The sequence below is a fragment of the Castor canadensis genome, chromosome 1, assembly GCF_047511655.1.
Source record: "Castor canadensis chromosome 1, mCasCan1.hap1v2, whole genome shotgun sequence".
NCBI lineage: Eukaryota > Metazoa > Chordata > Mammalia > Rodentia > Castoridae > Castor > Castor canadensis.
In genome coordinates this window covers 1,991,902-1,999,506 of record NC_133386.1, presented here as the reverse complement: position 1 = coordinate 1,999,506, position 7,605 = coordinate 1,991,902, and the positions used below count along the sequence as shown (strand labels likewise).

At 53.4% G+C, this 7,605-nt stretch overlaps 2 long non-coding RNA genes across 2 annotated transcripts in view; one reads left to right on the top strand and one right to left on the bottom strand.

The window, feature by feature from the left end:
• Positions 1-6,989, bottom strand: part of LOC141422528 (uncharacterized) — a 30,520-nt gene extending 23,531 nt beyond the window's left edge. The window contains exon 1 of the long non-coding RNA XR_012447147.1: positions 6,816-6,989. This is a non-coding gene — a long non-coding RNA (uncharacterized lncRNA). The remainder of the gene's footprint in view (positions 1-6,815) is intronic.
• LOC141422526 (uncharacterized) lies at positions 5-2,098 on the top strand. Its single transcript, XR_012447146.1, has 3 exons — positions 5-497; positions 963-1,206; positions 1,471-2,098. It is a non-coding gene; the product is annotated as an uncharacterized lncRNA (long non-coding RNA).
• Positions 6,990-7,605: the final 616 nt, after the last annotated feature.

The following is a 7,605-nucleotide window of genomic DNA, read 5'->3' as shown; positions in this document are numbered from 1 at the left end:
TGAGCGAGGAGGCCGAGACCGCTCACACGCAGCGCAGGCATCTTTCCCAGCCGGGGAGGAATTCTGCAGGGATACCATGGACAAAGCTAAGGAGGGGGAACGGTGGGTGGAGGCAGTCCTGGGACAAACCACGGGGACATTGGATCTTCAAAAAGTTAGCCCCAACCCGCATTTTATTTACTAATTTATTCTTTGCAGGGCTGGGGTTTGAACTCAGGGCCTCACGCTTGCTAGGCAGGCACTCTACCACTTGAGCCACCCTACTAAACCCAACCCCACATTTTAGCCTCCCTTTTTTTCACCTTAGAACAGCCCATGGTCACTTAGGAAAAAACACGCATCTTAGCAGCCACTTTCTTCATCTTCTGTTTCCCTCCGTTTCTTTGGCTCAGTACGAGCGATGTGTGACTAACAAACGACGCGTGAATGATTTCATCCTCGTGAATTATTTCTGACCACCCTTTAGGATCCATGCCTGAAGGTGAAGTTTTCCAAATGTGAGTGGCAGTGGTTTCTGGGTATTGAGATTGGGACGAAAATTTCTCTCTTTTCTACTTCCTGTTGTCTTGTCCCTGCCCCTAAAAACTGGACAGCCAGCAGGGCACCAGTGGCTCACACCTGTAATCCAAGCTACTTGGGAGGCTGAGATCAGGAGGATTGAGGTTCAAACTGCCCAGCCCAGGCAAATAGTTGGTGAGATCCCATCTCCCAAATAACCCGAGCAAAATGGACTGGAGGTGTGGCTCAAATGGTGCAGCGCCTGCTTTGCAAGGCGTGAAGCCCTGAGTTCAAACTCCAGTCCCACCAAAAAACAAAACAAAACAAAAAAAAACCACACAAAACCAAAAGACGGCCTGAGATCAACAGTTACTTTGGTGGGAGGAGGAGGAGGGACCCTTCCCCCTGGGGGGGTCAGGCCCACCCGCTCCTCGCGAGTGGATCGCCCCCACCTTCATTCACAGACTTTCTATCAGAACCTCGTCGGCGCCAGCTGTTGAAACCGCCGGAGAAGAGACGCTGGCTCCAAGTGTCTCCGGCTTAAGCCCAGCAGCAGCTGATGACTCCATGGACGACAGGACGCAGTTCTCACTCCTCCAGGCCCCGGAACCCCTAGTCCTCCCCCCTCCCCCTCCCTCCCAGAGCTTGCAGGGAGGACCAGGGACCAGGTGACATGCTACACTAATCCCTCATCCCGCTCCATGCCGGGTACGGAGCCTGGGCCCAAAGCTGCACTGTGGAGAGCTTGACACCCTCCACTCAGAGTGGGCTGAGGGGGAGACGGAAGGATGTGGGAAGAGGGAGGCAGAGGTGAGACACCCAAGGCAGAACAAGGGGACACTGTGCACCTCACACACGGCCAGGTGCCGCGCCTTGGCACAGCGCAGCCATTCTTCTCTTTCGGTCATAAGCTCCTGTGTCTTCGGAACAGGAACATGCCTTTGTATGAAACTGTCTCCCATCTCCCTTTAGGAAAGGCTACGAGCTGCAAGATACTGTTGGGTGGATCTCCCAGGAAAACCGGTTAAAGGGGGCAGATTCAGACAGATGGAATGTGGGCACGATGGTTACAGCTGCAGCAACCATTTTGCAACCATGAGGGAAGTCGGGGGCTGGAAGCTCCACTCTGAGGACTATGAGCAGAAAGGTCTGGGTAGCGGGCAGTGGGAGTGGGACAGCGGGCAGCACTCCGCCCAGGACAGCCTGCCTGCAGGTTCGCTTTGGGTGAGAGAGAAGCAAACACTTGCCTGAGTGAAGTCTCTTTCTGTAGGGTTTCTGTCTATTTAACAAGATGGCTCCATTTGCCTTCCTTCTCTAAGCAGCTCCAGAATTTATGCTTTGCTCTGAATTTCCTGCCTTACAGAGATTCACAAACGCCATGCGGAAGTGTCACAGGAGGGAACAACGAGGCCCCAGGATAAAGGTGCCGTCCTCTACCAGGTCCAGGGGAAGAAACAAGACTCCAAGAGCTCATCTCGGGCCAGGGCCTCAGCAGGAAAGTGGTGATCGTGACATCCCAGCCAGGAGCAGGTGCTCCAAAAGAAACCTTTCAGAACCCAAGGCAAGGAGGGAAAGTGAAAGAAAAGCCTTCCTCGGGGTTGTCCAGGGTGCGGTTGTCGTACCTGGGGGCCGGCATGGCACGTGGGTGGTCTTGTCCAGCGGTCACCCTCCTTGGGGAGAACCTCTTCCCACAAGGGGCGCGCTTTCCGTAGTCTGAACGGGCCAATCCGTCCCCACAGCCGCCCACTGGGGACACACGACTCCATTGCTCGAGCTGGCCTGAGTTGCAGGGTAGGGGCAGGGGACACAAGCTGGGCCCCTGACTCTTTGGCCTGCAGCCCTTGTCAGACAAGAGGCCGAACTTTCTGGAAGGGCCAGCAGCAAGGCCACTTCTGCAGACAGTTATAGAGTAAGAGGGGGAGGTGCTCGGGATGAGGAGACAGGGCAGAATAACCCTGTTAGAGCCCTGGGGTCAGCGATGCCACATGCAGGACAGCCCAGGTCAAGCCCACATAAAGAATGAAAAGGAGACCTACTTGTGCTAAAAAAATTCATTCTTCTTGTGAAATTTAACTTTGTGATGTCCTGTTTTGTTTTGCTGTAAAATCTGCCAATCTTACAGATGGCTGGATCTCTCTGGGCCCAAAGCCAGACTCTGTCCTGGACTCCCCAGGAGGGAACTGAAGTTCTCTCGGGGGGTCCTCTGAGAAATGTCTACTAAGGAACAAACCTGAGGAGGAGCAATTTGTGGGCATCAACGTGAAGGCGGATGGCACAAGACTGCAGAGAAATGCAAGTGTATGTAAAAAAGAAGAGGGTGCCAGGCATGGCGGTGCATGCCTGTAGTCCCAGCTACTCAGGAGGTAGGAGGATCTTGGGTTCAGGACCAGAACTAGGCCAAGGCTCTTGCAGGGAGGAAGGCGGCTGCTCTGCCCTGGGGGAGGGAGAGAGCGGCGCAGGTGGAGTGGTGCGGTGGGGTGGCTCTGCCTGTGAGCAACGCCGCACTACAGAAATTGTGCGTGAACTCACGCTTCCATCAACAGGAACAACAGCACAGCTAGCTGGTGACGACGGCCAACCCTCCCTGCTCCCCCACCCCGCTGCCCACTGTTACTCTGCGCGGGTCTCTGCAGGGACATCCGCAAGCCGACACGCTCAGAACGTACACGGTGTCCTCCAGGGATTTTACTCCTCACGTGTTAAAAATAGTCGGTCTATGCACAGTGCTCTCAAAATTACCGAAGTAATGTCTTAAAGTTACCCAGGTATCCCTTCCGGGCCGTTCTGCTAGTTGAAAACAAGTCGTGCGTTTCTGTTTTTCTGCATGCACCGTACATTATAGTGCAATAAAAATTTATTGAGAAAAACCTCAAACATCAAAAAGGTCATGTGGCCAAATTTGTCTTGAGTTTCTTTGTCTGCTTGGGTTTTGCTTAAGAAGCTGACTCCTACTCCTGAAAACTAAAATAAAATCTCATTTATTTTCATGTATCAGTTTTGGAAAGTTTTCAGTAATATTCACTTGCTTTTGATTAACCTGAAAGTTGTGTTTGTAAATACTGTGAGGTGGGACCTAATTTTTGCCCCAGAGACATGGTTGTCCCAATGTCAGTCATTAAATCGTGCGTGATTTCCCTTACTAATTTGAAATCAGTGTGGACCCTTCATTCTACACAGTGAAAACGTTTTCCTTGCACCTGACCGCTGATTCAAATCGCAAACACGTCCTCTTGCAGTCCTTGGTGTTAAACTTCTCTTCAGCGGTAACAGCTTTCATCCGGGTAACCTTCCCGGAGTGATGTGCACGTTGCCTAGGGCGACTTGTGCAGATCGGAGTCTCAATCAATGGTCATCACTTCAGCCCTCGTTTTTACAAAGGGGGGACAGAGAGAGGTCATACCCGTTGCCTGTGGTCCCACATATAAGACTAGGGACTTGGGGACTTGGGGCAGCTCCAGCCTCCCCTGCTGTCCTTCGAGAGCTGGTCACCATGGCCACGGCCTGTTTCGGTCATTGTTAAAGTGACATGCTCACCAGCAGTAAATCTCCATGTTGGGAAGTGGCCCTTTGCTGTGGATTTAGCTGCTCTTTAGGTACCAGGGCACCAGCCTGTGCTACTCCACAGGGGACCGTCCCACGCTGCCAGATAAGATGCAAATCCAGCATCTGGTTGAGGTTGACAAGCTCCAGAGCACTGTGACATGAGGGGCATTCTGTGTTCCTTTTCCATCCACCCAAAGGAAGTGGGTGGTGTTTACACTGTGGGTTACAGGGCCAGCGCAGAAAGTTGCTCAACCATTGAAAATCTGCCTGTCCTTGTAGGAACTGCGAAGAGAAAATCCGGGGTGACTGACACAGCAAATTGGATCCCCACTTGCTAACTCTCTTCTAATTTGCAAATATATTAGTAAGAAGAAGCTGCCACGGGCCAGTTTCATTAATCCAGCACCCTGGCCTTACAAAGAGAGGCCAGCATCTTAAAATAATAAAGGACACTCAATTTCTCAATTGTCACGCAGCTAGAATTCTCCAAGTTCAAAAAAAGAAAATCAATCCAGGAAACCAGGAGTTACAGGGCAACCCCGTCCCAGTTGTAACAAGGCAGGGTGCTATGGTGCCCATTTTTGATCATCAAAATCCAAATACTGCTGCTTAAGGTGGCCGCAGTATAGCTGAGGTCAGGTCCTTGTGAGAAAAGCTGAGTGAAAATACGCTTTGTTTTCTTACGAATCTTCAGTGTGCAGAGGATTTTTTTCAAGAAACTTTGAAAATATATTCTTTAAATAGTAATCAGCTCTAAGTCAACACTGAGACTCCACAAGAGCGGCAGACATGTAGAATCTCTGTCCTCACTGCTGTGGCACCAGCAAGGTGACCAGACCTTGATGGCCACAGCTGGGAACGGACAGCCCTGGGAAGGGACAGCAGCCGGCAGTGCTGGAGGCTGGAGGAGGGAGATAAGGACACAGAAGTAAGACCTCTTTCTTCCCTTCCTATCTCTTGCTCACAGCTCTGTTTCTTACAAATTAGGTCATAAACTTCACTTGGTTGTAAACTGTCACCTGCTCTATCAGAGGCCCTGTGGGCTCAGGGCGAGCTGGGCTCACTCAGAGGTGACCGTCACTAAGCAGGTAGCCAGCGTGTCCCCAGCACCAGCAGGAATCCCACAGCCCTGAGCTGTGCCTGTGCTGGGGTCCCGTCGGACATAGTCAATCCTTCCTTGGAGCCCCTTGTCCTCTGTGACCGAAGAGACAACTCTTCAAAGGTGTGGAAAGCCAGGCCTCCTGGGCCGTTCCCCTGGAGCCCCAGGTTAGCATCATGGCTCTTTGTTTCCCCTTTTCTGCCTCTGAAGCTGGAGATCCCAAGGCAAGCACCGCACGGGTACCGAACACCTTTTATTCAGCGGCAAACACGAAGGCCACTCTAGAAGATGCCTGCAGAGACCCCGCGGCGGCCATGAGGCTGAGCGCTGAGAAACCCCCTGCAGCAGGAGGTCCCCGGGCCACGGCTTTTCAACAGCGCGGGACGTTCATGCGATCTACGACACCCAGGCCGGGAGGGAAGAGCCAAAATCGCCTTTGCTCGCAGATGGCATGGCCGTCTCTGCAGGGAATCTGCAAGGACTGACCAAAGCCTCCTGGGACCGCGACACGGGAACAGCAAGACGGCAGAACACAAGAGGAAGATGCGAGCGTCCGTGTCTCCCTCCACGGCAGCGGTGAACGCGGATTTGAAAGCAGAAAGGCCATCATTTGCATCAGCACCCCACAGGTGAGACGTCTCAGGGAAAAATCGAACGAAATATGGAAAGCCACGCGTTTGAGAAATTCTCAAAAATCAGAGGGCGGGGGCGGGGCCCGCTACATTCACTGCGCAGCCGATTTGCGTTTGAGTTGTTCTAATTCAGTGCCTCTACCAGGCACGAGCCAAGCTGCTTCCACACACCAACCAACTCACTGGTCCCAAAACCACTGCCACTCGACTGCAGTTCGGGGTGGGGTGAGGGGGCTGCATGTGGACAGATGGAGCTCCCCTCTCACTGCTCAGCGACCCACCACCGTCTCACCTGACCCAAGCCACCACCATCTCACCCGACCCACCACCGTCTCACCCGACCCACCTGACCCACCACCGTCTCACCCAAGCCACCACCATCTCACCCGAGCCACCACCGTCTCACCCGACCCACCACCGTCTCACCCGAGCCACCGCCGTCTCACCCAACCCACCACCGTCTCACCCGAGCCACCACCGTCTCACCTGACCCACTGCCGTCTCACCCAACCCACCACCATCTTCATGACCCGTGTCACCTGCTATAATACCCTCCCCTGATTTTTCCACCTGTGTGGGGAACGCCAGCTTGAAAATAACCCAGAGTGTTGACAGAACACTTCTCTTGCTCAGAACTTCGGTTTCAGCGCTGAGTGTACAGGTGTGTATGAACACAGACCTCCTCAGAGCTTTGACACGAATCTACTCCCTATGTTAAGACTCTTCCTATAAGGAAGACATTTTTTCAAAATTCTAAGTGCTGATTTAGACTGATTTCTGGACAGTCACCCCCTGATCTCTCCTGTGGACTCCTAGTCCGTCTTTCAGTGTTTGGACAACAGTGGCTTTTCTGGCCAAACATTCATTTTAAACAATGGTCTAAATTCATCCCTATGAGCCTGGCATCCACCCTACTCCACTCTGTCTTTTTGAACTCACTGTGTACGGGACTCAGATTTGACATTGTGCGACTTCCTGATGGTACCATGTCATTATCCTGGAGGGAAAGGGCTATTTAAATCCCGACTCACAGCCATACTCACCAGCCACAACAAACCCAGACCTCAGAATGGTGTCCTGAACTTGCAGTGCCCCTGGCGAGATGGGTTTAATTACAGCATTTCAAAGAGCTTCCCAGGGCGCCTGCGGAGTGCGGACGCTGCTCTCCTCTGCCCTCCTCTGCCCTCCTCTGCCCGCCTCCTTCCCGCACAACTGCAGCTTTGGATCCCACGTGAATGAAAACTGAGCCGATGCCAAGGGTGTGACCAGGATACCAGACCTCACTGCAGCCTGGGTGGAGCCCTGCACTCAGCGAGCAGCAGTAAAAGACTGCAGGCCTCTCTCCACACAAAGTGCCCTTAGATGTCCAGGCCGGGCCACCGACTCCATCAGGGCAGGGCCAGCACAGAGATAAAGCTCTCAGAGACTTCATCCAGACCCACCCGCCACTGGCACTGTGGATACTCCATCCTCACCCCAGCTCCTGCACCCGGACCCCATATGACTGGCAGGACCAAGCCTCCCGCTGGGCCCAGCAGGGCTGAGGAGGGCCTGGTCTCCGAACAATGTCATCCTTGAGTTCACAAGATCCCCCATAGTCCTGTGTCCAACACAGACACCGTGTCCTCACGTCACAGACAAGAGAGCCTCTGTGCGCTCCCTGGCCACAAAAGAGCAAAAACAGAGAGAAGGGACAGAAACCCAGACCTCCGCCAGCATCCAGCTCAGCCCACTTGACCTGCTGTCCTGTGATGGCTGTGCCATCTGGCTGTGAAGGGCCCCGCAGGGGCTGCCAGCTGACCCCGACCCTGACCTGACCCTCTGATCTTCCTG